The sequence below is a fragment of the Acinonyx jubatus genome, chromosome C1 (genome assembly GCF_027475565.1).
Source record: "Acinonyx jubatus isolate Ajub_Pintada_27869175 chromosome C1, VMU_Ajub_asm_v1.0, whole genome shotgun sequence".
Lineage (NCBI taxonomy): Eukaryota > Metazoa > Chordata > Mammalia > Carnivora > Felidae > Acinonyx > Acinonyx jubatus.
The window spans coordinates 63,881,637-63,905,563 of record NC_069381.1 but is presented as its reverse complement, the minus strand read 5'-3'; the positions used below and the strand labels follow the sequence as shown (position 1 = coordinate 63,905,563).

Genomic DNA, 23,927 nt, shown 5'->3' with positions numbered 1-23,927 from the left:
GCTGACTTCGGCTCAGGTCATGATCTCACGGTCTGTGAGTTGGAGCCCCGCGTCAGGCTCTGTGCTGACAGCTCGGAGCCTGGAGCCTGTTTCAGATTCTGTGTCTCCCTCTCTCTGACCCTCCCCCGTTCATGCTCTGTCTCTCTCTGTCTCAAAAATAAATAAACGTTAAAAAAAAAAAAGAAATTAATCTTGAGAAGAGTGAGTAGCATGAAGGGGTTTTTAAGGAGAGTGATAAAATTAGATCTGTTCTAATAAGATTACTTGGGTTCTTTGGAGAAAGGGAAGTTGGACATCCAAGTGACTGAGCCACTCAGGAACCCCTCACTCTTAATAGAAATAGATGGCTATGGATCTCAAACCTTAGGAGGAAACTGTTAAAGATGAAAGAAAGAGGTACAAACAAAGAAATACATCCAGAGGAAATAAAAATGTAAGAAATGACGAAAATTTAAAAACCAAACTAAATGTTACAGAAATGTATGAGATGATATTACAAACATAAAATTAAAAACATTATGATGTGAGAAAGGAAAGAGAAGAAGAAAAAAGCCTTTGAAAATTAGAAATATGGTAGCTGAAATCAATCAGTAGAACAGTTGGAAGGTGAAATTAAGGAATTTCCCAGAAAGCAGAACAGAGTAGAAAAGCTAAGCAGCAGAGAATGGGAGGAAAGAATAAGATCAATTAGGAAGTCTAATAGCTGGATCTAAAAAGCAGGAACAGAAATAGCAGAGTGTAGAGAATGAGCAAAGAAAAAAATTACTAGAAAATGTCCCAGGATTGAAGAGCCCGAGTCTCCATATTGAAAGGTCACACCAAATGCCCAGCCCAGTGTATGAAACAAATCCACACCAAGGCACATCACAGTGAAACCTCAGAAAACCAGGCATAAATAAAGGATCTTTAGGAACTTTCAGGGAGGTGGGGGTTGGGGGAAGACACATATCACAATAACAGTATGGCACTCAGAATAACACCAGATTGCAACGTGGCAAGGAGGAAGACAATAGCACAGTGTCTTCCATGTTGTGAGGAAAACTGGTTTCTGCTCTCAGATAAATAGTGGAATGACCTATCAGAAAATGATGAAGAAAGAATACACTCGTTCAGTAATGAAGCCTTAAAAAAATTGACCTTCTACCGATTATTTTTTAGGCAGCTATGCCAGGAAGTGCTCTAGAAAAATAAAGGAATATATAGAGACAAAGACCTCAGACACTGGAAAGAGGGAGTTTATTGGCCTTCAGAAAATGCTGCCCAGGGCAGGTGGAAAACCAGGATTTGGCCTCACTGATGCCCTGCATACCACTCTCCCCCGTTCCCTGTGGTTCTTTGGGACTAGGGTGGCCAACTGTCCATCCCTGTTTGCCCAGAGCCAAGGGGCTTCGCAGCATGTGGGTCTTTTGGCTTTAAAATCAGAACAGTTCCAGGCAAGCTGGTCATCTGACTTGGAACTGTAGCCACTGCCTGTTCTTCCATGTGTGTGTCTTTGAGTATGTTTTCTTTCTCTCTTTCTTTCTTTTTAAAAATTTTTAATGTTTGTTTATTTATTTATTTATTATTTTATTTTATTTTTAAAATTTTTAACGTTTATTTATTTTTGAGACAGAGAGAGATAGAGCGTGAATAGGGGAGGGGCAGAGAGAGAGGGAGACACAGAATCTGAAACAGGCTCCAGGCTCTGAACTGTCAGCACAGAGTGCGACGCAGGGCTTGAACTCATGGACCGTGAGATCATGACTTGAGCCAAAGTCGGACTTAACCAACTTAACCAACTGAGCTTAACCAACTGAGCCACCCAGGCGCCCCAGTGTTTATTTATTTTTGAGAGAGAGAGAGAAGAGAGAGAAGAAGCAGGGGAGGGGTTAGAGAAGAAGACACAGAATCCGAAGCAGGATCCAGGCTCTGAGCTGCCTGCACAGACCCCCATGTGGGGCTTGAACTCATGAGTCGTGAGATCATGACCTGAGCCAAAGTCTGACACTTAACTGACTGAGCCACCCAGATGCCCTGAGTGTGTTCTCTCTTTCTGACACACACTCTCCCTGTTCCATCAACTTCTCCCCACCCTCTAAGCACCAGCACATTGGAGACAGAGAAATGTGCCTATGTTGAGGTGGCTCTCTTCTCTGGCACAAGAACAGTTTTTAAATCTCTTGAGGAGTCTCTATCTGAACAGATGCCAAGTGAGACCTCTCTCTGCTCAGAGGGGGTTGTTGCAGTTGGGGTGGGGCTATGTCCCATTTTCCTGCCTGTTCTCTAAAAACCGTTAGATCTCACACTTACTGCCTCCCTCCCTGAGGAATTATTTGCTGTGTTGGGGTCCTCCCTGGGCGGTGTTCTCCACCAGACAAGCGTGCCACTGTGGGCAAAGGCTGAGCTGAATCACTGCCTGGAACTGGCAAAACCCCAGGCACCTCAGTTACACTTATTCTGACTTGGGGTCACCTTCATGAATTGGCACATTTTCTTCACATTTAAACTAATCTGAAAAGATCCTATTTTCTTACATCTTGGAAACCACTGCTGCTGGTGCTTTTGATCTGCTCCATTAGTTTTGTACACTTGACCCCTTCAGCCATCAGCCTTCTTGGCAAGGGGCAGTGGCTCTCACACCAGCGCACATTAGACTCACTCTGAGAGTCTTTAAAACATAGTTTTGCAGGCTTCTTTCCCAGGCCAATTAAATCAGAATCTTTGGGGGGTGGGGCCGGTTTACCAACTCACCAAGTTCTAATGGGCAGCTGGGGCAAGGACTACCAGTCCTCGTTCAGCAAGACACTAGATGTCTTATCTTGGCCAAGTCATGTAACACTTAGTCTCAGTTTCCCCATCTATGAAATGGGCTTAATAATGGTGGCCAGATAGGGCTCCAGGCTAGGTAAAGTATTAACTTAATGCCTGACTCATACTGAGTCCTCAGCAAGAAGGAGCTGATCATCATTGCTTTGGCTGTGGAAAAGGCTTTCTACCATAGAGCTAAACAAAGGACCACGATAAACCAACTTGTTCAAGGTCTTTGTTCAGAGAGAAGATGAAACAAAGGACCACGATAAACCAACTTGTTCAAGGTCTTTGCTCAGAGAGAAGATGAAACTTGAGATCTTAACTCTTGGTAAAGATTGTAGTCTATAAATTGAACTCCACAAAAGAAAAAGAAAAAAAAAAGCTTGAGAAGGAACATCTCCATTTAAATGGTAATCTAGACCTACTCCATCAAACGTGAAAATTAATGTTGCTCAATTATTTGTGTACCAGATTGAATCATTTAAAGCTTTCCACAGTGAAGAGCTGCAGATGTAACTGTTATCCATTCAACCTGACTTTGCCTGACAATGATTTTTTTCTCAGTGATAAATATTAATTTCCGGTTTTAGCAAATCTATTAAGTCCCTTTGGAAAACATAAAGTCAACAAGATAGCTACCGTCTGGTCTTCAGAATTTAAATACATTATTTGAATGCAATCATTTTCAGAGTAAATAAAGCTGATAAAAATAAAAATGATTAAAATCTCTAGAAATAAAGCTAGCTGGATATGTGATGAAAAAGTAACCATGTCTTATTTTCTGCTGTTGGTTCATGTTACACACACACACACACACACACACACACACAGACACAGAGACAGAGAGAGACAGAGAGAATGCCTAGGCTCTTAGGCCAGATGGAGTAATGCTGCCCCAGGGACAGTGTGATTAGGGTGAGATCCAAAGAGAGGAGATGACCAATACTGCCCTTCCTAGCCAGGAGAGTGAGGCTACCCAGGCACAAAGAGGGTGTTGGTAGCTTGTGGATGGACAAGATCAGAGCCCCACTCTCATGCCAGAAGTCCCAGGAAATGTCAAGGCCCATGGGAGAATTTGGTAGGTGGATTGTTGGGGTCTTAAATGCCCCTGTGGTCCAGCTGGTCACAGCAGCATGGATGATGTGAATGGAGTAGCCCACTTTTGAGTGGATCACAAAGGCTCAAACAATATGAACTTCAAGGTGACCATAAATAACTGAGGACCAAAAATCTCCTCCTCCAGCTTTTTGCACCAGGTAAGTCTTCCCAGACTCTAGTAAGACTCCAATTTTTTTTTTCAATGTTTATTTATTTTTGAGAGAGAGAGACAGAGACAGAGGGGGAGGAACAGAGAGAGAGGTGGACATAGAATCCAGAGCAGGCTCCAGGCTCTGAGCTGTCAGCACAGAGCCAGATGCTGGGCTCGAACCCACAAACCATGAGATCATGACCTGAGCCGCAGTCAGACGCTTAACCGACTGAGCCACCTAGGTACCCCTCTAATAAGACTCCAGAGGAGAGAAAGAAGGGACTCCCCGTACCAAAGCTGACAATGAAACTTCCATTAGTACAAGGATAGGGTGGTGGAACCAAATTGATTTAGAAAAATACGCAAGTGTTCCATGGAAGCAGTCTGTAGTCCTCACCTAACTACTACACTGTTGTTGCTGAAAGTGTTCTAAATGTTTCTAATTTGGAGTTGACACATATGTCCCAAATATAGTATAACTGTACTTACACATGCTTTTACTGATAGAATTGCATAAAGTTACAGAACTGCATGAAGTAATAGGACAGCATAAATCCAAATACCTTTGTTATGTAACTATTACATTTAAATGTTTAGGATCAGTTTAATGAGAGCAATTTGGAAATGTGTAATTAAGTTGAAAATGCACAAGCCCATTGAAAGACTGGCTGGCCAACTGGCCTCATTTTACTTGTGAAGAAGCTGATGCCCAGAGGGCTGACTGATCTTGACTTTGCATTCACCCTAGTAGAGATTTAGAAGAGGAAGAGATTTAGCAGAGCCAAGGGCCAAACCCTGTTCACTTTCTCCCCTGCTATTTGTTATAGAGAAACCCTACACAGCTGAAAAGGAGGTGGCTCCAAGACGCTCACTGTATCACATTTACAATATTAAAGACTGGAAACAACCTAAATGTTGATTATTAGAAAAACAAGTTACTAATTTGTGTCACAGTCTTACATTGGAATGCTATATGGCAGGAAAAATGAATGAAGCAGGGTTGCATTATTAGCATAGACTAAGAAGGATAGGTATGCAATGGGACAATTTACGAAAAACTCCTACATTGCTTAGGAATACATTTTCTATGTTATATACAATAAATACTGACTACCTATCATGTGCCAGATGCTGTTCTAGGTGCTGGTGATACAGCAGTGGACAAAGTTCCTGCTTTCCTAGAACCTACATTCTAGTGACATAGTTGCACATGGAGTAGAACTATAAAGAAAGATGTTGGATTGATAAACACTGAATGCAGAATAGTAGATACCTCTGGGGAGGACCAGGGGAATTTGATTGGAGAGGTGATGCACAGAGAGCTTCAATTATTTGCCATGTTTTATTTCTTAAGCTGGGAAAGTGGATAACTGGTGTTTGTTGTATCATTCTCTGTGGTTTCTCATCTGATACATCTTATAAGGATCGATTTACTTTTGTTTTCTATTTTGTTTCTACAAATTTCTTTCATTCCTGTAAAAACACGTTTTCCTCCACAGATAATGGGGAGGTCAAATGAAACATAAGGAAATTAATGGAGACGTTCTGGGAACGAGTAAGTGTTTAAGGGAGCCTGTGGGTTTGAAAATGGCAAGAACTCTTGGATGTTTTGAGTGATACTGTTTCTAGAGAGAGGAAGAAGGCATGGAAACACCAGCACACAGCTGGGCCCAGGGAAACTTGGTAACTGCTTGCTGAAATAAAGGACTGATTGTGGACTTAGTTTGTTTCCAAGGAAAAAGATGGCAAAGGATTCTGCGGCATGTCCTAGAGCCTTAACCTAGCTTGGTCCCAAGGGTGACTGGCTTTATGGAGTACTACCTTGTTGATCAACGGACTGCAGATATTTTGGCATTTAACATTCAGTCTGCATCCTGAATCATGCTGGACCCAGTTTGGCAGCTCTTATTTCAAATAATTTAGATGAACAGTCTTATCTAAAAATCATCCTTTTTAGAATCCTTTTGTCCCATCAAGAATCCTTGCTTTATCACAGAGGTATATTTGATTAGAAAAAAGCAGAAATATTGCAATACTACCTTTTACAGCCTGTGGCCTAATAATTTCATTATTAGGAATCTATCCTTGGTAATAATCAGAGATATGGGCAAAGTTTATGTCCAATGACATGCCCAAGCATCTTATTTATAACAGTGAAAAGATGAAAAATAAATGCCCTGCAGTAAGGGAATGATGAAAACAAATATAGTATACCTATAAAATTATATTTTATACTGTCATTAAAGTGCTTATAAAAACTATTTGATGACATGGGAAATTCTATATCATTAAATGAAAAAAATTGATCATAACTTTATTACATATCTATATATCTATTAATCGGTGAAATATTCCAAAATGTTAATGTTAATTTTCTTCTTTATACTTACTGTAATTTTCCAAAATTTCCATAGCATTTTGTTTTGCTGTTATAAATACGTTATTAAATTTAAGTAAATGATAAGGAAATGAAAGATTACTATGCACTGAAAGAGAAGTGATCACAGAGTTGACATTTCTTACAATCTTAGACATCTGCTTATATGGCTTGCTCATTTTATAAGCCTGTGAAAAGATTAACTCCTGTGGTTGCAAATACTGGCATAAAATACAAGCTAGTTGTTTTTGCTTTTGCAAGGAGATGGTTGCTGGGGTTGTTATTACAGGTTCTGGGGCAGCAGCATGGCCTACTGGGAAGAGATGAACTTGGAGTGAAGACATTATTAGTTTTGTGACCTTGGGGATAACGATACTTTCCTCCCAGGGTTGAGGTGAGGATTAAACTGATCACGAAAGCTCTTGGCACAGGGCATGCACTTAATAAAAGCTGTTGACTCTGAATTCTCCTCAAGGTTATGAATACACAGTAAAAATCTAGAGGTTTTAGGTTGGGTTCTCTGCTAGTTCCCCCAAAGAGGATTAATTAAAAAGCAAAGTGATTTTAAAAGGGGCATTGTTGCATTTACTGGGTAGAGCCAAGGGTGTTCTTCATGAGTTATCAAGCTTCTAAATTAAAGACATGGCAAGCAAACAAAAGCCCCGTACCTACTACTGCATGGTGGGCCTTGAAAGTCCATCCCATCAGTTCCTCTCTGGGCCCATTCCCACCCCTAACATTGGGGAAAGTTCTAGCAAAGTCATAAAAAGGTAAATGGGTTCCAACTGTGTTTGTCTCTTTTTCACCTCAATACCCTGCTTTCCTTTAGAGCTTGGAATTGATAGGGTTTTCTGGTTTCCCAAAGTCCCCTGCCCCACAGAGGGCTGGCCTAAAGTAGAACCATAGTGTGGTGGAGACTTAGGCTCAATGATGTCAGATTGCCTGGTTGAATTTGTGACATGTTACTTAGCCTCTTTGAATCTCAGTTCTGTATCTGTAAAATGGGAATAATAATAAAACTTTGTAAGATTTAGTGAGGTTTAGTGTGTGTGAAGTGCTTTGAATAGTGCCTGAACCATAGAAAGCACTCCAGAAATTCTAGCTATTATTATTATCACTCCTCTTCCAGGCTCTTACCCTGAAAATCCCTCACAAATGCAAGGCCAGAAAGCGACATCTTCAGCAAGGAGGCTGTGGAAGTTGGGAGCACAGCCTTTGGCGCTGGACAGGGTGGAATTGTGTTATAGCTCTGCCACTCTCTAGCTGTGTGACCTGGGGCGACTCACTTAATATCTGTCTCAACTGATGCTTGGGGCCAGAGGTAGGGTTGTTAAGATAACTGAATAATGCTTAGCATTGTGCCTGATTCGGAGTAGGTACTTAATACGTTTTAGGTATTAATTATTGTTCCGAGTACATTGTGTATATTATCTCATTTATGCCCCACAAAACCACTGTCTTGCAAGTGAGGAAAGTTTAGCACAAAGAAGGTCAAGGCCACATGATTAGTAACTGGCAGAAACAGAACTCGAACCAGGCTATCTGAACCCCCAGTCTATGGTTTTAACCTCTGTACACCACGGGCTGTAACACTGTATGACACCCCTTCTGGCTAATGACAAGGATTCATTCCTACTTCAGGGTCCATGACTGACAATGACATAATATGTTTCGACTCCTTCTAACAGGGTTATATATTTTTTAAGTTTATTTATTATTTTTTGGGAGAAAGAGAGCAACCGTGAGCAAGGGAGAGGCAGAGAGAGGGAGAGAGAGAGAATCCTTATTTGCTGTGGGGCTCAAACTCACCAACTGTGAGATCATGACGAGCTGAAATCAAGAGTCAGATGCTTAACTGGCTGAGCCACCCAGGCACCCCTAAACTGTGTTAATACTTCTGATCAGCATTGAGATAACAAACATTCCCCAGGTGCCCCTAAGAGGTTTACATTTTTAAAGAACACTCCTATGATTTTTGATATTTGATAATACTATGATTTTTACTGGTATGAATTTAAAGCTGAAAAGTACTGTACAATTAACAGTGTTCTAAGATGATGAAAATTTTATTCAGCTTCAGTTGGTTACATTTAATTAAATAAGTTAATAATGGAAAATTGAGTGAACCTTCTAGTGACACAGTATCAAGCCTCCCTTCCCCCTTAAACTCCCTGGTGATGGGACTTCAGGTACTGGAGCAGGCTAATGGGGACAATGTTTAGATATTTCTGGGATGATGGTAGTGGGAGTTGATGTTTTACACACACACACACACACACACACACACACACACACATGCGCGCGCGCGCGCACACACACACACACACACACACACACACACACACCCCTTGGCTTGTTTGTAAACAAATAGACTCAGAGATGGAAAGGACCTTAGGAGGCATGGAATTCCTCCACCCCATGCCAGTACAGATCAGTTTGAAAAACATCCATGAGGAATGGCTATCTGGAATTTGTATATATCTTCAATGAGATATTCAACTGGACCCTAAACTAGTTAGAAAACTCAGATACACTCATCTGAATTCCACCTTTTTGTAATTTCTATTTCTAGGGCCCAATTCTCTCTCGCATGGTAATGTGAAAGTCTAACTCCCTCTTCTGAAATGACATAGTCCCTTACTGATAGAATTCCTTCACTGAATGATTAATTATTGATCATCAGTCAGGTGGTATGCAAGGCACTGGGAACAAAGGCATGAACAAGGCCACAAACCCTGCCCACCATGGATTGAATAGGCCAGCAAGAGCCTGGTCAGTCATGTTGCTTTCGGTGGAATGTACTTCTCCACTTAGATATTTCCAGATCCTTCAACCACTTCTTGCATGATAGTTTCTGGACCCCTCAATATCCTAGCAATGCTTTTTTGAAAACATATAGATTAAAACAATGTTTTCATCATCGTCATGTAAATGTGTTTTATTCCCTGGTCTCTGTTCACAGATTTGTACTTCCCTTTCAAATTCTTCTTCATTCTGTTTATGGGGAAAATATTTCTGAATTGCCCTCCCATGCACTGTCAAGCATTATGCAAGGAATTAAGGAATTATAGTAAAGCAGACATTGTCTGTGTCCCTGGGTATAATCTACTGGAGGAGAGAGACATGTATACAAATAGCCATTATCTATGTGACAAGGGCTATACCAAAAGTAGGAATAAGTGCTTGTCAAAGTAAGGAAAGTCTGCCTGGAACTTTTAGGATGACACTGGAATCCCAAGTAAATTCTTTGTTTTTACTATTTTATTATTTTCTTGGGATCCTTTAAAAATTCTAAGTGGTAAAACTGTTGTTCCCCAATATATTTTCTATCTATATTCAAAAGAAGACATGAGAAATGCATAGTAAATAATCATATTAAGAGTTTATGTTTGTATAACTATATATATATAACTATATACACATATACATAAATATACAGTGTTTTACATTTGATAGAATGCCTTGATAGAAATCAGCTCTTTAATCTTCAAATAATTTTCTTCATTTTATAGATTTGTAAACTGAGGCTCAGAGCAGTAAGTGGATGTGCCAACATCACAAAGCCGTTAAGTGGCAGAACCAGAACTCAGACCCATTCAGGACTCTAAGCCTAGGGGCTTCACTCACTGTAGCCACAGCCGCCATCCCTGATAAAAACATGGATTTGATAGGAAAATGGGAACAAGGATACACACTGTGACCTGACATCCCATAGAAAGAGAAAGAGTGTCAGAAGGTGGACGATGGTAACACTGCACCTTGGTAATCAACTCCAAAGAGCCAAGGGCAACCTCATCACATCCCTCTCATTTAAGAGTGTGTAAGCCTATGTTTGCTATTTGATAGGATTCTCAGGGTTTTGCATACTCTCCCCATCCTTACTTCTGTAAACACATAATCCCAGAAGGTTATTTGGTTTCCCGTTAACAACAGTTTCCCGTTTTTTAAGGCTCTAAGGCACATCAGGTGACAGGTCACACATAGTTCTATTCCGTTCCCTTTATGAGGCAGTGATGCTAATGTGTAATCACAAATATTTTCCTTTTGCCTTCAAAATGACAAGGCATTCAAGATTATTCCAGTTAATAAGATGCCACAGGAGCCCATGAAATTAATTACAAAACCTGTCTGACAAGAATAATAGGTTTTTTGAAAAGAGGAAAGCAAATAGTCTCTACTGATAATTGTCCTTCATATGTTTTTACCTCTGGAGTATATCCTACTGCTCTGAAATGAAGAATTCTATCAGTTCTCATGAACTTCTGCAAAGATTTGTCCTATAGTTCTTTGGTGGGGCATGCCAGACAGGCATAGTGATGAGGCATTTACTTTATGTCTTCAGAGTGTGGAAATACATTGGACTCTGGCCTAAACTGGCAACCTAAGTGTTATAACATTGCTGTTTAATATTTAATAACTACACTGAAAATATGAAACATCCCTGGCTTTGCAGTCAAGAATAGTGGAAATATATTCTGATTGATTCATGACATTTAAAAATGGGACTTGTCTTCCTTTTTACAGAATCAATTAGCTCCTAGTGCCCACAGTCCATGAAGACAGCCAGGGAGAGTTGGCTGCCTGTGCCTGCAGCCGGTATTTTTGTTAGAGTGTTTGGAAAAGCTAGATTTACAACTTTCTGACTTTAGTCCCTCTCCAATGTCTCTGCTTCTATCATTCCAATGGGCCACCAACAGTTTTCACAACCAAGAACAGGTGCTTACTGCAGAGCTGAGGGGTAAGCCTGGCCATTCTATTTTCCCTGCTTCAGCTAGGCCTTGTGAGACTTGCCACAAAACCCGGATTTGCCCATTAGAACGGGAACTCAGCATGTCGGCGACATGTAAGTGAGTAAGTCCATCGAGAGCAGTGCTGTGTGACTCAAATATACTGCTTTGGAAATGGCATTGTGTAAATCAGCCTTACAAATACAACCTAACACATGCTTTGGCTAAACGTAGTATTTCTTGATTTAGAATATCACTGTGGAATATCACTGTGGAAATTCAGTTAAAACACACACACACACACACACACACACACACACACACACACACACACACACTAAACTCTATCTATTCTGGCCAGGGAATGTGGCATTATGATTTTATTCATTAAGTCTAGTTTGATTCTGACAGTGTCCCTGCCACAATGCAGTGGACACAAAAGAAGTACATCAGAGTCTTCCCTTCTGAGAAGTAAAGAAGGAAAAGGAAATATATACTGGATGGCCTACTGTGCCAGGCACCTTTACATAGATTCTTGTTCAATCTAAATAGCCTGCAAGGAATTATGTCCATTTTTATAGGTGAAGAAACTCAGGCTTGAGGAGGTTAAGTAACTTGGAATATGTAAGTGTTGACACTGGCTTTAAACCAGGTCTGTCTGGCTCCACAGTCTATGCTCTTTCTCATCATAGATGCATGCAGGACACAATCAGGGAGGGATAGGAGACAGTATATAATGAAGTACAAAATTAAATATAATCAAGTGCTAAGACCTAGGGTATAAACCTCAAGCGTGTTGGGTGTTCAATGGGGCAGGCAAGAAATGAATGTTTAATTATTAGAGAAGATCTCAAGGAGGAAGAAGGAGGAAGAAGGAGGATTTGAAATCCTTGCAGAATTGCCAGGATTGCAGGATCAAATATTCTTTTTAATAAAGAGTTAGCTCATAATTGTGACACAGAGTTATATTTTTAAGGAAGTCAAATGTACTCTTAGTTCTTCTGGACTTTGCCCCTATCTTTTGTCCACTTTACTTCCTGTTCTGGGACCACCCTCACTTATTCTGCTCATGCTCTGCTCTCGTTGCAGCACACATTTGATAAAACTCCATCACTGAGTGAAGGAAACTATCAACCTTCCCTGTGCCCATGGAAGTTCCACAGCACTCTGTATTGTTAGTGTCTACAAGAGTGTCTGGCATCTATGGGGTACCCAATAAACATTTGGTAAATGAATGAGACAAAAAGGAAAAGGATAGATGGGTAAAAATACATTTCCAGACACTAACATCACATGGACTCCCTGACTGCTTGCCAATCCCGCTGTGTTTCCTCACTTCTCTCTCCAGTGGATTCTACAAGTCAATCTGCTACTTGCTTCTAATCTCAGACTCTCAACAGATGGCTCTGCCTCTGGAAGTCATCTGACAGCAACATATTAACTTCCCACATTACACACCTGACCTTAGAAACCAGTCTTCCTACATTCAGAAATCTTCTTCTGTCTTGTATATACTCCTTCTCTCAAATGAATGGACTTTTCCTGTGAGTTTTAAAACATGCTCAAGTGTCTTCCATTACAAACAACTTTCCCAATCACCCTTTGTAAGGTCAACAATTTCCTCCATGTTTCTCTATACAATGGCCACTTTCCATTCTCCCTCTTCATCCTCTTGTCAACACTTCACCCTCTCTGCTTCTTGAAATACTGTCTTCTATGGTTTTGGGGACATCACATTCTGCTGATTTTCCTGCTTTCTCTCTAACACCAACTTCTACACACACACACACACACACACACACACACACACACACACACACTTTTTCCTGGCCCATCTTCCTCTACCTGGTCTTTGAATTTCTTCATTTCTCAGCTGTAGATCCTCTTCTCTTCTTAAGTCTGTTCTTTTTCTTTAAGTATCATCTCCACATGCAGCTTCAAGTTCTACCTATATTCAGGGGCTCACAAATCTGTATTTCCAGCCCAGATTTGTACGTTCAATTGTTCACTTGAATTCTCTACTTGGATGCATTAAGGCATTTTGAATTCACAATATCTAAAATTATACTCATGCTCTTTTCTTACAGAACTGGTGTTTTCTTACTGTTCTTTCTCAGTGAATGCCACTACCATCTACCCAACTGTACAAGTTAAAAACCTGATCATTTTTTTCTAACAGCTCATGCCCTCCTGGCTCTCACATCCATTTTAACACAAAGTCCTGTTGGTTTTTCCTCAAAAGTACCTCTTAAATAAATCCCTTTCTGGGGCACCTGAGTGGCTCAGTCAGTTGAACATCCAACTTCGGCTCAGGTCATGATCTCACAGTTCATGAGTTCAAGCCCCACGTCGGGCTCTGGGCTGACAGCTCAGAGCCTGGAGCGCACTTTGGATTCTGTGTCACCCTCTGTCTGCCCCTCCGCTGCTTGCACTCTGTCTCTCGCATTGTCTCAAAAATAAACATTAAAATAAATAAATAAATAAATAAATAAAAAATAAATCCCTTTCTATCTCCTCCATTACTCCAGTGCAAGCCTCCCTAAACAATTCTTGTCTTCTTCCAATGTGTTCACATTATAGCAAGAGCGATCTTTTTTTAAAACATAAATATAATTATGTTATGTCCTGCTCCTCCTTCATATACCCCTGCCAAAAACAAAACAACTCTTTAAGGCTTCCCATTGTGCCTAGAATAAATTCAAAACACCTAACCTGCTCTATAATGCTCATTCTCCAGGCTCTTCTCACATTACAGACCACGATGGGGGGAGGAGGCAAAGAAATAATGGCCATAGAGATAAGCCAAGGGACCCAAGAGTTTTGAGACAGCAGAAAGTGTCATTGGTGTATTGGACTCCATACACTGTAAACGTCTTCCTGACTTGATGGTAATGAGATGATTTTTAATAGTCTCTTAGAGAAGCAGTGTAGGCAGAAGCTGGTTTACAGGTGAAGTCATGGAAGCAGGGGTAATGCCTTTTCTTTTACCAAATTTGGTGTTGATGGAAAGGGGAGAAGAAAGTATCCCACTTGACTTTCTTAGGACACGTGGCACTGTTGATCATTCCTTCTTCCTTCAAAGCAGGGGTATTGGGTTGTTAGAGAAAAAGAAAGATACTTTGAGGACGAGCGCCTTGAGAAAGATGAAGCAATACCTATTAATGGAACAAGGTCTTAGGGAGATGGAAGGGGTGGGATCAAGGACTTGGGTGGACAGTGAGCCTGGACCCATTCTGTTGTTAGGTGCATATCCATTAAGGACTATTAGGTTGTCTTGGAATATTGACTGCTTTATCATTATGTAATGCCCTTCTTTATCCCTGATAAATTTCTTTGCTCTTAAGTCTGCTCTGTCTGAAATTAATATAGCTACTCTTTTTTTTTAAGTTTATTTATTTTGAGAGAGAGGGAGTGAGCATGAGCACAGGAATGGGGGAGGGGCAGAGATAGAGGGAGAGAGAGAATCCCAAGCAGGCTCTGTGTTGTCAGCATGGAGCCTGATGCAGGGCTTGAAACCAGGAACCTGAGAACATGACCTGAGCTGAAATCCAGAGTTAGATGCTCAACCTACTGAGCCACCCAGGCACTCATATAGCTACTCTTGTTTTCTTTTGGTCAGTGTTAGCACGGTATATTTTTCTCCATCTCTTTACATTAATTTATATGTCCTTATATTTAAAGTAGGTTTCTTATAGATTTGGGTCTTATTTTGTGATCCATGCAGAAAATCTCTGTCTTTTATTTGGTATATTTAGATAGCTGACATTTGTTTGTTTGTTTGTTCATTTATCTTTTTTAGTAATTTCTACACCCAACATGGGGTTTGAACTCATGACCCCAAGATCAAGAGTCACATGCTCTTCCAATGGAGCTGGCCAGATGCCCCTAGATCACTGACATTTAAAGTGTTGATGAAGGTGGATTCATATCTACCATATTTGTTACCATTTTCTTTGTTCCTATTTTTGGCTTCCAAACCCTTTCTTCCTTCATTGTTTTAACTGTGTTTTATGTCATTTAACTGAAGTTTTAAATAATTCCATTTTCTTACTTTCTTAGCATATCAATTATACTTCTTTTTAAACTTTTTTTTTAGTGGCTTCCCTAGAGTTTGCAATATACATTTAAAAGAATCCAAGTCCACTTTCAAATAAGTGGACAGTGAGAATGATAACAAAATATTCTTAATTCTTCCTCCCGTCCTTGCATCATTGCTGTCATTCATTTCACTTATACATGAACATGCCTAATTGAATACATCATTGCTATTATTTTGAACACATTATTATCTGTTAGATCAATTAAGAATATGAAAAATAAAAGTTTTCATTTTACTTTCACTTATTCATTCTCTAACAGTCTTTCTTTCTTTATGATGGAGATAGAAATTTCTAATGTATATCACTTCCCTTCTCTCCAGAGAGCTTCTTTTCACATTTCTTCCAAGGCAGGCCCACTGGCAACAAATTCCCTTAATTTTTGTTGGAGAAAGTCTTTCCTCCTTCACTTTTGAAGGATATTTTCATAGGATACAGAATTGCAGGTTTTAAAAATTTTTTCCCTTTATACACTAAGTATTTTACTCTCCTCTTGCCTGCATGTTTTTTGAGAAGTTGAATATATTTTTTTTAAGTTTATTTATTGAGAGAGAGAGCATGAGTAGGGGAGGGTCAGAGACAGAGGGAGAGAGAGAATCCCAAGTAAGCTCTTCACTGTCAGTGTGGAGCCCAATGTGGGGCTCAAGTTCACAAACTGTGAGATCATGACCTGAGCAGAAGTCAGATGCTTAACCTACTGAGCCACCCAGGTGCCCTGATAAGTTGAATGCATTTCTTTTTTTTTTATTTTATTTTTTATTTTTAAAAATTTACATCCAAATTAGTTAGCATATAGTGCAACAATGATTTCAGGAGTAGATTCCTTAGTGCCCCTTACCCCTTTAGTTCATCCCCCCTCCCACAATCCCTCCAGTAACCCTGAGTTTGTTCTCCATATTTATGAGTCTCTTCTGTTTTGTCCCTTTCCCTGTTTTTATATTATTTTTGTTTCCCTTCCCTTATGTTCATCTGTTTTGCTTCTTAAAGTCCTCATATGAGTGAAGTCACATGATATTTGTCTTTCTCTGACTGACTAATTTCACTTAGCATAATACCCTCCAGTTCCATCCACGTAGTTGAAAATGGCAAGATTTCATTCTTTTTGATTGCCAAGTAATACTCCATTGTAGATATAGAATGTATTTCTTATCTTTACTTCTCCATGGGTTAGGTGTATTTTTCCTCACGCCTTTTTCAAGATTTTTTTTCTTTAATCTTTGACTTTTTTTGCAGTTTCAATATATTTGTATATTTCACCTTTTGTAATTGTCTCATAGTTCTTGAATGTTCTATTATGTTTTTTGTTTTCTGGGTTTTTTCTATCTCTTTGCCTTTTCAGTTTTAGAAGCTTCTGTTTTCGTATCCTCAAGCTCAGATATTTTTTCCTCAGCCATGTCTAGTTTACTAATGAGCCTAGTAAATGCAGTCCTCATTTCTGTTCTAGTGTTTTTGATTCCTAGCATTTCTTTTTGTTTCTTTCTTAGGATTTCCATCTCTTTGCTTACGTTACCTTGCATGTTACCTGTTCTTGCATGTTGTCTACTTTTTCCATTTAAGCCCTCAACATATTAATAATATTTTTAATAAAATTCCTGTTCCTATAAGTCCAGTAATCCTGCCATATATTACTCTTGTTCTCATGCTTTTCAAATCTGTTTTTGCCTTTTAGGATGCGTTCTAGTTTTTTGTTGAAAGGTGGACATGATGTACTAGGTAAAAGAAACTGCAATAAATTTAACTTTTAGTAACGCAATGGTAAGGTGTGGGGGCAGAGGAACCATTCTGTGAAACACATACTGTCCTATGGTTATGTCAGTCTTTTGGAGACCCCCCTGGACTGTGAACTTCACCAGTGTATCTCAGGATCTTCCCCCCTTAGGTGGAACAGGATAGCTAGAGGGGGCTGGAGTTGGGTATTTTTGTTCTCCCAGGTAGAGTAGGCTCTGTTAAAACCACAGCAGGTTAGGTTCTGACAAAATAGTTTCTCCTGGGAGCAGGCCTTGTTAAAAACAGAGGGCTCCGGTGTATTTCAAAACAGTTCTGTGCCCCTTCCCCTTGCCAGAAGCACTAAAGGATTTTTCTCTGATATTCACTGTGAGGGCCTGGTAGAGCTTGTGGAAGTAAAACTCACAGAAGCGTGGGGACCTCTATGCCTGGCCCCCCCCCTGGAGTTTTGAACTCTCACACTTGCCCACACTGAGCCTCCTGCAATTTGCCAAGTACAGTGTAGGGTTTCCTACCTACACAGGCACTGGCTCCTGGTGAGGTTCTTGCTTGTGGGTTTCTATTCTGGTAAGCTGTGATTCTTTGACTCTGCCTGTCTCTCCAATTTTGGGTGCAGTGGTTTGTCTTGTGACCTACTTCTCTGAGAGATTTAAGAAGAACTGTTGAATTTTCAGTTTGTTCAGCTTATTACTTGTTGTTAAGAAACACTGGTTATGATAAAGTTCCTACATGCCAGACTGAAAACCAGAAGTGCTCAATTAGCATTCCCTTAGCTGAGGAAATGGGGGCCTCTGTCAGCTATAGAAAGGCAGTGATTCCTAAAAATTTCAGTCTGAGTTGGGCTGGGGAAGGGTTTACATTTGTGTAGTATTTGTTCTGTACAAGGCCCCCTGTACTGTCTACATCTCCCAACAGTACTTCCAAGTGGGGTTATCATCATTTTCTGGAGAAGGAAACCCAGGCTCAAAAGAGTTATCAAGCATCCATACACACACAAATAGTAATCCAGTTAAGAAATGGGCAGAAGGAGAGCCTGGGTGGCTCAGTCAGTTAAACGTCTGACTATGGTCACGATCTTATAGTTTGTGAGTTCGAGCCCTGCACTGGGCTCTGCCTGTGTGGAGCCTGCTTGGGATTCTCTCTCTTTCCCTCTCTCTCTGCCCCTCCCTCACTTGTGTTCTCTCTCTGTCTCAAAATAAATAAAATTTTTAAAATGTGTATTTATTTTTGAGAGAGAGACAGAGAGACAGGGCATGAGCAGGGGAGGGGCAGAGAGAGAAGGAGACACAGAATCTGAAGCAGGCTCCAGGCTCCCAGCTGTCAGCACAGCACCCAATGCAGGGCTTAAACCCAGGAACCACGAGATCGTGACCTGAGCCAAAGTCATCTAGATGCCCAACCAACTGAGCCACTGAGGCTAAAAATAAATAAATAAACCTTAAAAAAAAAGAAAGAAATGGTCAGAAGACATAAATAGACATTTTTCCAAAGAAGGCATACAGATAGCTTACAGACACAGTATCACTCATCACCAGGGAAATACAAATCAAAACCATGAGATACCACCTCACACCTATCAGAATGGCTAAAATTAACAACACAGGAAACAACAGGTGTTGGTAAAGATGTAGGGAAAGGGGAACCCTCTTTCACTGTTGGTGGGAATGCAAACTGATGCACCCACTCTGGAAAACAGTATAAAGGTTCCTCAAAAAGTTAAAAATAAAACTACCCTGTGACCCAACAGTTGCACGAGTAGGTATTTACCCAAAGGATACAAACATAACTGATTCAAAGGGGCACATGCACCCCAGTGTTTATAGCAGTGCTATCAACAATAGCCAAATTATGGAAAGAATCCAAATGTTCATCGACTGATTAATGGATAAAGGAGATGTTACACACACACACACACACACACACACACACACACACACACACAAATATACACAATGGAATATTACTTAGCCACAAAAAAGAATGAAATCTTGCCATTTGCAACAACATGGATGGAGCTAGAGTGTATTATGCTAAGCAAAATAAGTCAGAGAAAGACAAATATCCTATGATTTCACTCATATGTGGAATCTAAGAAAGAAAACAGATGAACATAGAGGATGAGGGAAAATAAAAGAGGGAAACAAACCATAAGAGACTTTTCACTATAGAGAACAAACTGTGGGTTGATGGAGGGGAGGTGGATGGGGGAGGGGCTAAATGGGTGATGGGCATTAAGGAGGGCACTTGTGATGAGCACTGAGTGTTATATGTAAATGATAAATCACTAAATTCTACGTCTGAAACCAATATTACGCTATATGTTAACTAACTAGAATGTAAATTAAAAATTGATACAAAAAAGTTAGCAAGAGTTAGCAAGTTATCAAATATCACATATAAAGAAGAACTAGAAGTCATTTTATGGGCTTTAAAAAAATGGACTTTTATTGGGGACATACTACATGCCAGGCTAGTGGCAGGCATTGAGGACACCCAGAGCAGAACGCACTCCCTGTCATGCCACAGAATATTACAACACAGGGTCTCATGGGCTCCCCAAGAAGGTGAACTGAACATGTAATGAGGTAAGGGCTTCTTTGAGAAGAAGCTTGGTCCTGATGGTGCATGACTGGGTTATCTGGAATAGGCATGATGGGTGGTAGAAGCTTCTATAGAGAGGAAAAGGACTGTGCAAATCACAAGCCACTTGGAGGAATGGAAAATGGCTTGGTGTAGCTGGAGCATTCGGTGTGTTTTGGTGACTGGTAAGGGATGAATTTGGGAGGGATGCAGGGGTTCAGATTTTGATTTGAAGGTTCCCATGTATTATGATACGAGTTTCCAATTTCATTCTGACATCAATGAGGAGGCAAAAAGGTTTTTAAGAAGCAGAATGCCGTGACTGGCTCTGCTTTTCAGCAAGATGATTATGTTGTGTGCCATAGGAGGCTGGGGCAGGGAGACTGGTTGGAGACTGTCTCTGTGATCCCATGGAGGAAGGCCAAGGGTGCAAACCAGGGCAGCGGCAGTGGGACTGGAGAGGGAAGGAGAGATTTCTGCACAGGAGAACTGACTGGCTTCTTGAACAAACTGATGTAGAGGGGGAGAAAAAGGAAGGAGGCTATGAAGACATCCTGTTTCTGGCTTGGGCAGCTGGCAGGATGGAGGTATCATTAACAGAAATAGGGAAAACAGAAGGGCGAGCAGATTTTGTGGGGGAAGATGGGGAGTTTGGTTTTGGATGTGTTGAGTTTGAGATGCACATGGGAGATCCAACCAGCACTGTTTAGCAGGCAGACATATGCAACAGGAGCTCACCTGGGAACTCTGGGTGAAGTGGAAATCATGGCTATGGCTGAGCTTTTTAAAGGGGAACATGTTCAGTGAGGATCCAAAGGGCCATGGATGCTGGGGAACACCCACATTTAAGTAAAGGACCAACAGAGAGCAGGTCAGCAAGAAAACCAAGAACAAGTGGACCAATATGTAGGAGGAGCACCGAGAGAGTGAACACAGAGTAGGGCAAGAGATCTGTGGCCAAGACTGACTCAGTGTCCACCAAACTCATCCCTCCTTTCCTGGAGGCACAAGAAAGCTCCATTTCCCAGTCTCCCTGGATGTAGGGAGGGCCAGTGACTGGGGAACACCTGAAGAACGTGGGAGAAGGTAATGTGCAATTAAGAGCTGGTCCATCTTCCTCAGGCTCTTTGCTTTCCCATCCATGATCCCTTTGGAGGTTGTATGTACAAGAACCCTGGAAAGTACTCAGATTTTGAGTTTTATTTGTTACCATAGCAGAGCCCAGCCTATCTTTCCTGATCCTGGCTCTGGAGTCAGATGGCTATGTTTGAATTCTGTCTTTACCTCTTGCCAGCTATGTGACCTTGAATAAACTGTTTAATTTCTCTGTGCCTCAGTTTCCTTATTGGAATAACACTATAATAATAATAATAAGTAACAAAAAATATGTTTTAAATAAAATATATTTAAATAAAATATAACAATAATATCTAACTCGTCATTGTCTGAGGATAAAATGAGGTAATAAATGTGAAGCACTTACAACAGTATAAATAATTTAGAAGTGCTAGAATCTAAGGGAGAGAGGAGAATGTCAAGAATGTGAAGATGATTTACCCCTGGGGTCAGCAAACTATAGCCTGCAGGTCAAATCCACTGTGCTGCTTGTTTGTGTATAGGCTCTCAGTTTTGGGTTTTACATTTTTAAATAGTTGAAATAAATCACAGGAGGAGTACATGGAGTTCAAATTTCAGTATCAGTAAATAAAGCTTTACTGGAACACAGCCAAACTCATTTGTTTACGTGTTGTTATGACTGCTTTTCACAACAATGTGGACTTTGAATAATTGCAACAGAGTCCACAGGGCTCACAAAGCCTAGGGTATTTACTACCCTTTATAGTAAAAGTTTGGTGAATAACACACAGCAAAGGTCAAGAAAGTTAACTAAAAAGTGTTAACTGGAATTGACAAAGATCACCAATGACCTTGACAATGGCTTTATTTGGAATGGTAAAAGTAAAAACTAGATTCTGGCTAATCAAAGTTTGTTTCCCAGCTCTGCAGCTTGCTAGCTGTGCAGTCTTGGGAAGTGTCTTAACTTCTATGAGGTTCAATGTCCTCTGTTGTAAATTGGGGGTAAAAGGAGCTACCTTCTTGAGTTATTTAAGGATTGACAACAATGCATGTAAATCATAAAACACAGTGTCTGGCTTATAACAGATGCTCAAAAAATGCAAGCTCTTGCTTTATTTAATCTGCTACCACCAAAATTTCTGTTCCTTGATAGGTAATGCCTTTTTGCTTTTAATATTCTATTTTTGTCTTCTGTGTTCTGATGTTTTACATTATATGCCAGGTTTCTGTCAGATCACACCTCTTTAATGAGGCCATCCTACTTAAAACTATAATCTGTTCCCAACCCCAGTATTCCTGACCCTCTCACCTTGTTCTACTTCTTTTCTCATAGAATTTACCACTTCCGACATCTGGAGAATTTACTAACTTATGTTGACGTTTAGTATCCGTCTTCTGTACTAGAATATAAGCTTCTTGCCTATTTTATACAATTACATATTTCAGTTATCTAAACAATACCTGGCATATATTAGGCGCTCAATTAGTATTTGTTGAGTGACTAAATGATGAGGTGAAGAGGTGTTTTTTTTGTATCTTTTTTTAATCTTGCTCAGAACTGGATGTATTCCTTCAATCTTGGGATTTGTGTCACTTCTCATCTCTGTAAAATTTTCAACTATTATCTGTTTAAATAATAAAATAAGATGGTAACTAAAAGGGAGCCCCTGTTCCATCCTCTCCCATTGTTTCCTGGAACTCTTTTTTGAATATGTTGGCCCTACCATGCTATCCTCAGTGTCTCCTAAGTTCTTTCTTACATTTGACAACTGTTCAGCTTTCTGTTTTATTCTAAGGCAATTTCCTCAGCTCTGTCCTTAGGTCTCTTTTCAGCTATGTTTTGTCTGCTATTCAACCTGTTAACTAGGTTTTTATTTCAATGGCAATATTTTTTGTACTTAGAATTTCTATTTCTTTCCTTTTCCTGCCTGCCTCTTCCTTCCCATTCTCTCTTGTACTCGTTTCATGGTTTCTTCCTTTTATCTTCTTGAATATTTTAAGTATTCCTATATTAAAAATTCTTTCAGACTTTCCTCTTCTCTCTAGTTCTTGAGGGGTGTGAAACCTTCCATTTTTAAATCAGCTGGATATCTTATAATGGTTCATTTCTTCATCCAGCCTGTAATTTTGGATCATGAGCTCATCTTCAATAGTGGTATTTAGAATCTGCCTCTGATAGAGTCTTAGGGGCTGGCAACTGAAAAGGCTCCTAAAATGTACCACTGAATGGCCTGTATTTGGAGGCTGAGTTAGGAGGCAGTCTGGTACAGATGTGAGGAAATGTGCCCTAAGTTCACTTCCCCACTGTGAAACTATTTTTGTAATGGTGGGCAACTTGCTCTTTGAGTCTTAATTTTCTTTATCTATAAAATGAAGATAATAATCCCTATATCCTAGAGATGTTGTAAGTAATTAGTGACATAATAAAACTAAGGAACTCAGCACAATGTTTAATATATATTAAATGTCAATAAATGTTAAAAAATGGCATAAATACATAGTACTTATTATATCACTTGTCAATATTTTCTCCTTGCTTTGTGATATAAAAGAAGAAACCCAATGCTCATGAAAATAGCTTCTGAATATGAATATGAAATGTGTAGCCAGCCATTACATTTGGACACTGGTTAGATATACTTTATCTGTGACATATATTAGTTGAAGATGGGAGAAAAAAACCCTTGGGAACACATTCACTTGGCTTTCAGCCATCACAGAGCAACACTGATGAGCGGTAGAAGGAATTTTCAGACATTATCCTTTTTTTTTAAACAAAAAGCCTAATTAGAGAGTCGGAGCACTTGCCTAACTATTTTGGATTATTAAAATACAGCAGTGGGGGGAGTTCTGCTGAGAGGAAAATGACCCAGATAAATTTCTCTAGTTTTATTAAAATAGAAAATATAATTGACTTCTTGGCTGTGTTGTCCTTGGTCATTAGTCCTTTTCAAAGGTTAGAAATAGAAAAGCAGAACCCTGAACCTGTAGCTGATACTCAGTAAATACTGTTAGTTCATTATTGGAAAGGGATAGAGACACAGACAAATTCTTGGACAAGAGAACCTCACACAACCTCATTTCCATCTCATGTAACTTTAACCACAAACCTTTCCTTAATTAATTGCTGTTTTGGAACTGTCGGGAAGGGAAGGCTGAAAGGCCAAAGTTCGTGGACAAAAGCTATAGGTTAGTGTGATTTATCATGAAATATGGTATTAGTTATCTGTAAACACTTGAAAAAATGATTTATAATTCTAATTTTCATAAAACATTTACAAAGGCTAAAATTTAAATTTAAAACC

The 23,927-nt window shown here is 39.9% G+C and overlaps 1 protein-coding gene across 3 annotated transcripts in view; it reads right to left on the bottom strand.

Annotated features, from left to right (window-relative positions):
* AK5 (adenylate kinase 5) overlaps nucleotides 1-23,927 on the bottom strand; it is a 257,507-nt gene that overhangs the window by 94,375 nt on the left and 139,205 nt on the right. The gene's annotated exons all lie outside the window — the stretch shown is intronic.